This window comes from Pteropus alecto, unplaced genomic scaffold (assembly GCF_000325575.1).
Source record: "Pteropus alecto unplaced genomic scaffold, ASM32557v1 scaffold121, whole genome shotgun sequence".
NCBI classification, from domain to species: Eukaryota; Metazoa; Chordata; class Mammalia; order Chiroptera; family Pteropodidae; genus Pteropus; species Pteropus alecto.
In genome coordinates this window covers 9,058,220-9,070,063 of record NW_006434369.1, presented here as the reverse complement: position 1 = coordinate 9,070,063, position 11,844 = coordinate 9,058,220, and the positions used below count along the sequence as shown (strand labels likewise).

The 11,844-nt window shown below is 31.9% G+C and overlaps 1 long non-coding RNA gene and 1 other non-coding gene across 2 annotated transcripts in view; one reads left to right on the top strand and one right to left on the bottom strand.

Annotated features, from left to right (window-relative positions):
• Positions 1-9,453, top strand: part of LOC112477648 — an 11,893-nt gene extending 2,440 nt beyond the window's left edge. Inside the window, exons 2-4 of the long non-coding RNA XR_003045549.1 lie at positions 7,379-7,464; positions 7,922-8,109; positions 9,308-9,453. This is a non-coding gene — a long non-coding RNA (uncharacterized LOC112477648). The remainder of the gene's footprint in view (positions 1-7,378; positions 7,465-7,921; positions 8,110-9,307) is intronic.
• LOC112477687 lies at positions 8,313-8,431 on the bottom strand. The gene has a single exon (XR_003045557.1). It is a non-coding gene; the product is annotated as a 5S ribosomal RNA (ribosomal RNA).
• Positions 9,454-11,844: the final 2,391 nt, after the last annotated feature.

Sequence of the window (11,844 nt, the reverse complement as noted above, 5' to 3'; positions counted from 1 at the left end):
GCTTGTCTGAGTGACCCAATTAACAAATAAGATCTAACTTGAGTAATTCAGAGTCATAATATTTAGGATAAAAGATACACAAGTGAGAATCAGAGCCATGAGGGAATTTTTCAGGAGAAAGTAAGACCTGAAGTGATCTTTGAGATGGATTTCATTCTAGACAGGCCTGAGAGCAACAAACACTGGGAAAGGGCCATTTTGTTCATGGCCAGTGAGAAATAATCACTTAATCAACAGAGAAAGAGAAAGCAATATTAAAAGCAAAACAAACCAAAAAACCTTCCCGACTGGAGTAGAGGTACCCTTGAAGAATAGAGGACATAATTGAATTAGTAGCTAAGGTGTGGCCAGGTGATGGTGAGCTTTAGAATTTAGGTGGAAGAATCTATAGTGATATGGTGACTGCCTGACTGCCATATAATCCTGAGGAATACTGGAGAACCTCAAGGTGGATGAGATATTTTACTATCAGTATAAAATTATATGATTTTGGTTTTGTTCAATTTTATTATAGATGTCTGTTAGGAGATAAAATTATCTCATTCTAGGTGATGTTAGTTTTTTTTTTAACCCATAACTTTGCTTGAACTTTTGGTGACTGCTAATGATTGTTTTCTAGGTTAATTCTAAAATACGTTAGGAATGAAAGAGATATTGAATTATTTGAAATCTGACAGCTTGCTTTTTGTTTCGTCTTTAAAGAAGGCTTGTGCTTGGGATTCTAACTTTTTGTTACATATATTTATTACAGTCAGATATGGCAGTTGTTCAATGTGATAACTAAGAACACAGACCTCAGAGATGGGGTAAGATTGGATTCAGCCTCAGCTCTACCTCTTACCAGTCTATGGCCTTGAGGAAGTTATTTTACTTACTTATGCCTCAGTTTCCTCATATAAAAAATGTGGATGATGGTAATAATAATACCTACCTCATTGAATTAAATTTGTATCTATAGTGTAATATAAATTATATATATACATACATATATGTATAGTTTTTAGAATAGTACTGGGCACAGAAGAAGCAATTAATAGGTATTAGCTATGATTATTTTATAGTAGCAAAAGTGTTCCTAATGTTATACCATAATGAAATGAATTCACATTTTATTGTATCTACAAATAACTATAAAACCTAGACATTGTATAAAAAGGTTTGAGAATCACAGCCAAAAATAGGAAGCAATTATAATTTTTATTAAAAGAGCGACATGATGAAAATGATTTTCTTCTCTTCTTAACTTATTCTCACCGTATACATTTTACCTGAACAATCTTATCCAACCCCATGGCTTTATTTATAGTATTTCTTATATGCTGACATTTAATTTCTTATCTCCAAACCTAACCTTTTCCCTCTAGTTCCTAACCTATATATTCGATTGACTGCTAGAAATCTCTTACTTTTTCAGGGAACACAGGGGTAATGTTTCTAACTCAGCTGTAGTTTAGATCTGTCACATCAGTAGAACTCTAATGCGCAGGTTCTAAGAATATGATCCCCTACCAGCAGCATCAGCATTACCTGAGAACATGTTATACATACAAATTCTTGAGTTCTACCCCAGATATAGAGGAGGGAGGGACAACAATCTGTGTTTTAACAAGACTTACAGGTGAACATGAAGCATGCTAGAGTGTGAGAACTATTGGTCTAAAACTAAGGCTTATGCTTTGTTCTTCTGTAATTAGTTTGTGACGCCTTCACCCTTCACAGGAAGGTTCAGATTTTCAAGTAGGAAAGATGACTGGTGAGCTAACAAGAGCATGTGCAGGAAGGAACAAGACTAGTACTAGAGACATGTACCTGGTGACTAATGAAATAATACAGATAAAAGCATCACCTAGGGCAAAACAGTGGGCTGTTTTATGGCTAAAGCAAGAGTATTCCAGGTTTCATTCTTTCAAGTCTGCTGTTGAAACTATTAGCTCCCTCTCTCTAACTATGTAATCTTAATAAGCTTCAATATTTTAGTGGAATTATTGAAATTTCTAATTAAAAGTTATGATTATAAATACTTTTAAAAGGTTGGTGAAGGTGTTTTGTTCGCCAAAGATAAATAATGTACCTAGATTTTCTGAATCATGAGTCTTTGTGCCCATTAAAAGTAACCTTCAACCTCTAAAAAGTCTGGGTGGGGTAGACAGGGAGATTATTTATATAATTTAGGAAATGGTATCCATGGAATTTTCCCAAATAGATCTTAATGTACTTGGGAATAATTTTTACATTAAAATCTGTGTGAGAATTAGATCATAAGGTGAAATTGGACTTTAAAAGTATTTTCATTTTTTATATTTCTAACTTAAAAAATATATGCCTTGTTCTAACTATTGATCAATTTAGATGCCATTCGTAGCAAGCCATCTGCCAAATGATTTTCTCCTTAGAACAGAAATGTAAGAACTCAAAACCTTCTTTTTCTTTAATGCAGGCTTTAAATACGAGAGGTGAAATATCTTTAAAGAAGGTAATACAGAATAAAGATAATTTAAATTTAAGCTAAATTCTACTTTATGTTCAAACAACTAGAAGAGAAAAAAATCAAAGGTAGGTTTTAAATCATTCTGGAACTTAGTATAAATAATTTTCCAAAAGCATTTATCCTAATGCACTTAGGAAGCTTGTGTGAAAATTATATAACTTCTTTTTTTCTTTTGTTTAGTTATTCATTTATTAAGTCAATGTATTATCAATGTATTTGTTTGGTTTTGGTTATAAAAAATGAATAAGACATAGAAGATCTATTCAAGAAAAATCAGTAAAGATGTAGATCTGAATATTATAAACGATATTAACCTAATTGATATATATATAGAACTCAATAACAACAGCATGCTCGTTCTTTACTAGTGCACATAGTGTTTTCACAAAGATAGACCATATGTTGGGCCAAAGAAAAGTCTACATATACTAAAAGAGGATAAAAATCATGCAGAATATGTTCCCAAATCACAGTAGAATAAAATTAGAAATCAATAACAAGATCTGTATAAACCCCAAATATTTGGGATTAAACAACTTCTATGTAATTCGTAGATCTAAAAAAATGATATTTAGATTTTTTTTAACTAAATAAAAATTAAAATACAACATATCAAAGATCGGAGTCCAGTTAAAATAGTGCTCAAAAGCAAATCTACAGCTTTAATTGATTAGAAAGAGTGCCGTATAATAATGACCAAAATAAATAGAAATAATGAGAAGTAGAAATTAATGGAATAGAAAATAAATAATAGAGAAAATTTTCAAAGCCCCAAACTGATTCTTTGGAAGGATCAATCAATCTTATTAACTTTTAGCTAAACTGATTAGGGAGAAAAGAAGAGAGAGGAGAGAGAAAAGAAACAAATTACTAACACTAGGAAAGAAAGTAAAGTTTTCTTTGTAAGTCTTATATACATTAAAAGGGGTTTAAGGGAATCTTGTAACTATATGCTTCCAAATTTGATAGCTTAGATGAAAATTACAAATTTCTTGAAAAATACCAAAATTGTGTCAATTTACCAAAATTGACACAAGATAAATAAGAAAATCCGAATAGCTTTGCAGCCACTAAAGATAATTACTTTATTATCCAAAAACTTTCCACAAAGAAAACTTTAGAGCTATAGGATTTTGCTGGTGACCTCTATGAAACACTCATGAGGAATCACACCTTTCTTACTCCTTTAGAGGAAAATGTTCACATCTCATTTTATGAGACCAAAATAACCCTAATACCAAAACTCGATAAAGAAAATAACATATCAATAACTCTCATGAAAATATATGCAAAAATCCTTTATTATATTAGCAAATTAAATCCAGTAATACATAAACATTTTCTTTTTAAAAATTGAATCAGACACTGTTTCTGTTGTCAGGCAATGCATCATTTAGAGGGTAAATAAGACTATAAAATTTCATCATGTCTTCAAACAGAGTTAAACAATTGCAAAGAACATTCATGTTTCCTAATATTAAAAAATAAATAATCTTCATATGACAATATAATTAGATAATTAAGGAACAACAAACATTTAATGAAAACTAACAGCATCAAAATCCATATTGAAAGAATAAATGGTAGAAATAAAAAATAGTACAAATGATGGGGAAAATGGTGACAGAAGAGAAAAAAAAGGGTTTTGCTTTTTGCATTTTACTGAGTGATTAAAAATAACATTACATCTTAAAATATGTATACAATACTATAACAAAAAGAAGAATTCAGAAAACAAAAGCATTCTTGAAAAATAAAATATGTTTGTTAAATAAATGTTTGTTAAATAAAAACAGAAATCAAGAGACAGGCTAGAGAAAATAGGAAGATAATGAGATGAAAATTATGAAAAGATGAATTTAATAGATCCAACATTCATTTAATAAAATTTTGAAAAGTGAAAAAAAGAAGAAATGAAGGGAAAAAATAATCTGAGAAGCAAAAGTTGTTTTATCCATCTTTAGATTAAGTGCTGAAGTGGGTAAATTAAAAACAACAACAAACAAAAAACCCCAGACACATTATGTGAAAATTTTAGAGTAGTATAAATATGATGATCCTAGAAGTATGCATTTTCAGAAATTCAAAGACTTAGAAAGTTTATCTCCCATGCATTATTGCAATAAAATTCTGTGAGAATAAGTTAGCAAAACAAAAGAACACAAGAAAAAGAACATGGAGTTGAAGAGAAGGTACAAAAGAATGACTGGGGAGTAATTATGCAGCAGACAGAGAAAGCATTAATATCAAGTTTGAACAGGAATATCTGTTCCTCTGAGAAAATATCATTTCAAAATGAAAATATTATACATTTAATTAAATGAACAATATTTGTGATTAAGGAGTTGCGATAGCTTATGAATGTAGTTAAGGTGGCTTATATTTCTTTTCTCAGCAAAAACAAATAAAAAAGAATGGCAGTCAGAAAAAACTAAATTTTTATAAGCTAATTATAATTTAACTATGAAGCAAACAAACATTTGGCATGGTTTGGAGAAATTCATGTGTGGCGTAAAAGCCTCACATATGGTGAAAGAAAATAGGTTTCATTTATTCTTGTCCTTGTAACATTTTCAATTTGAGTTGCACAGAGAAAGGCATAGAATTTATTTTCTTTCCAATCATACCAGTTGTTTTTATAATGAACAATATTTCTCAATAAAAACATTTTAAGTGCTATTTATTGATTTTCCTTTTTTGATGGTTTCTACTTCTCTGCTGAAATTCTCAATCTTACACTTGAAATCTTTGAACATATTAAGCAAGGCTAAAGTTTGTAACTATTTCTGAATTTCTGTGGATCTATATGTATTGTATGTTGTTTCTCTTTCCCCTCCTCCTCCTTCTTCTATCAATTTATTGTCTCCTTTATTCCTGGTTATTTGTGTTTGAGTGCTCTACATTCTTTGTGAAAAATCATGAAATTAATTTCAGGTCTACAGTGACATTTTTCTGGAGAGAATTCATGTCCGTTTTTGAGAGATGGAGATGTTTCCAGAGCTGACTTTCAGTTTCATCCTATTTCTGGTTCATTTTTTTTTTTAGAGTAATCCCTTCGGAGTCCCAAATCAAAGTCTCACTGGTTTACCAGGGTCCATCCAGCTTGCAAGCCCTAAACTCTAATTTTTATCCCATGGCTTGGTAAGACTATTGAAAAAATCTAGCTCATCTCAGAAATTTACACTTGAATTAGAAGCTACCTCTAAGAGAAAAGCAGCTCCAAATGGTGGGTTTACCTCCTTGTGTATAAATTATCTAGGATGTCATCATTGGAAGCAGAACTCTCTTTTATTGATTTCTAATTGAGAAAATATTTTTTTAAAAACTCTAGAAACTTAAATATATCTTTTATAATATAAATGTTATAAAACTTAATAATGTAAAAATAATGATTTCTTTGAAAGAAGTAAGAAAGTGGAGAGTGAAGGAAAAATGAAGGATAGTACATGCATAATTCATAATTTCCTTGTTTTACAAACCACAGATTCAAGATTTCGTGTCTACAGTTAGTGAGACTAGAACTAGAGGTTTTACACATATTAAGTTATATAATAATATAATAGTTATACAATTATAAAAATAGCATAATTATAAAAGTTACAAAAATAGTTTATGTACCTAAAAAGCAACAGCAACAATGAAACTAAAAAATTTAAGGGTATTAGGAAAGTGAGGAAAAGCATAAGAACTAATTTGTCCTCTTTCATATCAGTAGTCAAAAATAACGCAGAACACTGATAAATCAACTTTACTTAGAAATGTGGCAACAAACAACAGATCTAAATACAAAAATTTAAAAATGGTTATCTCTTGGGAATGTGCCTAGAAATCAGGAAAGCTGATGGAAGATTTTTTCTTTTTATATACACCCACTCTAAAATGTTTAACTTAAAAAAAACCAGAACTAATTTGGGGGAAATTAGGAAAAGTTTTATAAAGATATAATGCAAGCTGTATTTTAATGGATTTTTTTATCTCCTTGTTAATAAAAAAAAAATGTGGTCATTCTAAGGAGAGAGAATGGTTTGGAAAAAGGCTTGGACATTTGACATATGGCCTATTTTAGAAATGAAAAAAAGATTCTGTAGATTGTAGCATCCAAATGAAGGAAGCAAATGGTAGGAAACGAGGCAAATGAATGAGATAGGGGCCAGAGGATAAAGGGTCTTGGAAGCTTATTCCCCAAAGTTTTTCATTTGAGAGTCTGGGAGGTGGTTCTCTATTTCTTGAAACAAGGAATACTGGAGGCAAAGCAATTTCAAGATTTATTCTCAGTTTCATCTTAAAGCTTATAAAGAAGCTCCTTGACTACTGTATGTAGTGTATTAAATGTATAACTATTGAATGTGGTAGAAGAACTCAATAAATATTTGCTGATTACTTTGGCACAATAGTACCTTGAGAGGATTCAATAAGATAATTTATCTAAAAGTCTCAACTTACATTACGGTTTCTGAAGAAAAGAGTTTTGGAATTTATTATGTCTCGATGAGCTTTGTGAAACATTGCCTTCATTCTCATTCAGCCCAAATAATCATTCTTGGCATTCTATAAAGTATATTCAGGTCATTTTAACTTTGTATATGATTAATAAACATCTATACCACACTAGCGAAAAATAATACCCATTCTGATCATGGTAAACCCTGTGCTGGTCTGATGGGCCTTTCAGATTATGAACAACTTCAGATTTCTTTTCAATGAAAGGGGAACAAGGGAAGAGCTTGTGTATTTTGAATTCCTCTTTTTAAATAAGATATTAATTTACAAAAATGGTTTTATCTGTATGAAAGCTTTTAGGTTAGGTTTGCTAAGAGTTTGTGCAGTACAGAAGGAAGTTTGCAATGTGATGGAGATATTAACATGTGTTAATCTCTCATGTTTTAAAAGGGTGAAGGTATGGATCCTTTTCTGGATTTGCAATTAAAGTGGATGTGTCGTCCCACTTTCTCATCTACGTAACTGAGGAGTCAAAGGTTTGTAAACAAGATGCCGAGAATCCAATATGGGGCAAAGTGAGGACACAGATGCTAGCCTAGTTGCACTATAATTATTGATACCGCACTTTCATGAAAGCAGTTGAATCCTTTTTAATAGCTGGGCTAACTGCCACCCAGATTCATACAGAACAATCATTCCAGAACAGAAGGTAACCGAGGACATGTCCGAACAGATACTTATTGTCCATTCTCTTCAGTAAATGAAGATCTATGAGCATATATTCTATCATATATCTTTCTTCTTGTTATGGGTTCAATTGTGAACTGCACTCCCCCCATCCCCTAAAAAAGGTACCTTGAAGTCTTAACCTTCAGTACCTCAGAATGTGACTTTATTTCAAAATAGGGTTGTTTCAAATTAACTAGTTAAGATGAAGTCATACTGGAGTAGACTGGGCACCTAATTCAATATGACTGGTATCCTTATAAAAAGAGAGCCACGAGAAGACACAGAGACACAGGAGAAAGCCATGTGAAGAGGAAAGCAGAGATTGGAGTGATGCAGCCACAAGCCAAGGAACACCTGAGGCTACCAGAAGCTGGAAGAAGAGAGGAAGGATCCTCCCCAAGAGGCTTCAGAGAGCATGACACATTGATTTCAGACTTCCAGCCTCCAGAACTGTGAGTAAATTTCTGTTGTTTTAAGCCACCCAGTTTGTGATACTTTTTACAATATGCCTAGGGAACTAATATACCTCTACTGATCCCTAAATGCAGATAAACTGAAATATAAAATTAACCTCTCGATTAAACTGAGCAATCTCATAATAATGGCTTTTGATATTTTGGTCTCACTATCTTTCAAGTTTTTTTTTTTTTTTAAACATCTATAGCACCTGGTGTTCCTAGATGGTCTTCCATCCAAGTACTAACCAGGCCCGACCCTGCTTAGCTTCCGAGATCAGACAAGATCGGGCATGTTCAGGGTGGCATGGCCATAGATTCTGTTAAATATTTTTATCAAAAAAATCTTTTGCAAATCTTTTCCTAAAAGGCCACATAATTTTCTGCTTTGTGGATACAGTAATTTATTTTATAATTTCTTTTTGTTAGATATTTAACTTGTTTATTTTTCATCCTTTTAAATTTTTTCTTTTTTTCTAAATAGAATTACAATAAACATTTGGTAATCAAATATTTGTCGACTTTTTTGACAATTAGGAAAAATATGTAGAATAATTATTAGATCAAAGGGCATGAAATTTTAATATTCTTAATATACATTATCAAATTGCTTCCAATAAAGCAATGTTGTAGCAATTTATTACTTGCTCCTGACATATTTTAAAAGAGCCCTTTTAGAGCTGTATCCCAACATTCAGAATTTTTATTAAAAAGCATTCTCTGCTAATTTGATTAGCAAGGAATTAATTGTTTTAATTCTCATTACTTTGAATAGTGAGATAGACTATTACTTCCAAATGTTTATTAACTCCTAGTACTATTTCTATGATGCTTCTATTCATGTTCTTCATTCTTTTTTAAAATAAGTTCCTTGTATGAAATGTATTTCTTCCTTATGTGTGGACTATATTGTCATTTTTTCAGTATCCTTATTTGTAACATCAAGGTAAGAATAAGTATTCTCTAACATTGCAGTAAAAACTAGATATGCTGAATATACCAAGTACCAGGAACATAATACTTCTTAAAAAATGGGAGTACTTTATTATAATTTCATATGAGGCTAAAATCAAATGACCTGCATATATTCTCACTTATCTGTAAGATTTAGCAGCACAATTACTTTAACTCTTCAAATAAATTTAATTCCTATTTGTGGAATGACTTTGGTCATTTTCTTCTGTACTCTCTATAGTCTTTGTGAAGGCTGAACAAAAGTGGAGAAATTTGCTGGTCTGGAGACTCATTGTGGGAAAATTCACAGAGGTGTGGAACACTTGTGTGGGGTAAGGATTAGGACTGTGCAATCAGACCACCTGGGTTCAAATCCTGACTCTATGTATTGGTGAATGGGTGTGTTTAAACAAGTAAATTAATCTTTTTATGCCTATTTTCTCTTTCATAAAATGAGAATTAATAATGCTAGTGATCTCATAGATCATTGTTAAGGTTAAATAAGCTCTATTAGTTATCTGTTGCTGCATATCACATTACCCCAAATCTAGCTGCTTAAAACAATAATTAACATTTATTATCTTACACAGTTTCTGTGGGTCAGGAATTGAGCATGGTTTAGTTGGGTGGTTCTAATTCAAGGTCTCTTAGGAGGCTGTGGTCAAGATGTCAGCTGGGGTGATAGTCATCTAAAGCCTGACTAGGGCTGGAGGATCTGCTTCCAAAATAATCATTCGTGTGACTGGCAAGTCAGTGCTAGCTCCTGGAATAAGGCCTAAGTTCCTTGTCCTGTGAATCTCTTTCCAAGGCTGCTTGAATATTCTAACAACATGGCAACTATCTTTCATATGATCAAAAAAAGAAAGCAAGGAGGAAGTTGCAATGCCCTTTTGGCCAAATCTTGAAAGTCTCAGTGTTACTTATGCCATTCTCTAATAATTAGAAGCTGTCACTATTTGTGTCCTATACTCAAAGGAAGGATAATTAGGCCTTACCTTTGGAAAAGAGAAGTATCAAAGAATTTGTAGACTTATTTTAAGACAACCAAATAACATGTGTTCTACATGTAGTTAAGTTAGCAAATGGGAAGAGCTCAAAAGATGTTAGCCATCATATCACCATAATCATCATCATCTATAGCACTACATTAAGGAATTGCAAGTTGTTCTGTAGTGGTGGCTTTTGGGTGCATGTGAGGTGTAATAGAAATTGATACCCAGGAGACAGGTTGAAAGGGGCCTTGCATGTGATAATGCAGCATTTTCATTTTTCTAATAAGTCTTTGGTTTTCAAACTGTGCCACTCCTAGGGCACGTAGGCACAGAGAACAAGTGATGCTTAAAGCAACAGAATAAATACATGTTCAGTCTACTGAAGTACCATTTTATTTTATTTTATTTTTTAGGTAAAACTAAAAAGTAATGAGTTATCAAGCCATGAAAATACATGGAGTAATCTTAAATGCTTATCATTAAGTGAAAGAAGATAATCTGAAAAGGCTATGTACTTTATGGTTCCAACTATATGACATCTGGAAATGGCAAAACTGTAGAAACAGTAAAAAGGTTAGTAGTTGCTAGGGGTTAGGAGAAAGAAAGGGATAAATAGCAGAGCACAGAGGATTTTAGGGCAGTAAAACTATTCTGTACAATACTATTATGGTAGACATGTATTTGTCAAAACTTACAGAATGTATACCTCCAAGAGTGAACCCTGATGTAAACTATGGACTTTGGGCGATAATGACTTGTTAATGTAGGTTCATGAATTGTAACAAATGTTCCACCCTGGTGGGGGATATTGCTAATGGGAGAGCCAACACATGTGTAGGGAGTAGGAGATGTATGGAAAATCTCTGTACCTTCTGCTCAATTTTGCTGTCAATGTAAATCAGCTCTAAATAGTCAATTTGAAAAAAAGTAAATATATTGAAAAATAGATTGTGAAGTTGCTTGGATTTTAAAGATGAAACATTAAACACAAGTGTCATGTTGCCTTTCTAAAGGGCTGCTTTGGATTATACACCCTATCCTGACTAAATAATTTACTTTTTCTCCATTTGGGGTATCTTAATGGAGAAATTAAGTGACTCGGTTAGTTGATAAGGGGTTACCGAAGGATCCTAGGCAGGATAAAAACTAGATATTTTAAAACAGTATCTCAGATAAGAATATTGAAGAAATTTTTGGTAAAAGAAGAATGATAAATATTTTAATTTACCTAAAAGATATTAAAGGCATTGCAATGCCCTAATCATTAAGCATTTAAAAAAATAGGACAAAAATAAATAAATAAATAATCTATTTATAAGTTTAGTTGTCAGAAATAGATGCTGGTATATACCTAAAAATCTAACATAGAATGAAGTAGGTATTACTACCAGTGGGGAAAGAAATTAATTCATTGCATGTCAGGGGGAAAATTGGCTTTTGGAGAAGGAAATCTATTTCTAGTCTTGCCTTGCATTATATATTAAGATAAATTCCAGATAGAGGTGATAAATGTAAAAATACAATCATAAGAGACTTGTAGAAAATGAATGTCATTTACTTACTGTCTGGATGTAAAGGGATTTCTAAATGTACAAGCATTAGAAGGACTCACTAGGGAAAACAAGTCAATAGATGTATATAAGTATTAAACCTTTGTATAACACATTAAAAAATCTTAAAACAAACTACAAATACTGATAGATGGCATTCATTGTGTACCAACTATGTGCTAAACATGTTAGGAACTTTGTCTAAATTACTTACTTTTCATCTTCACATGAAACAC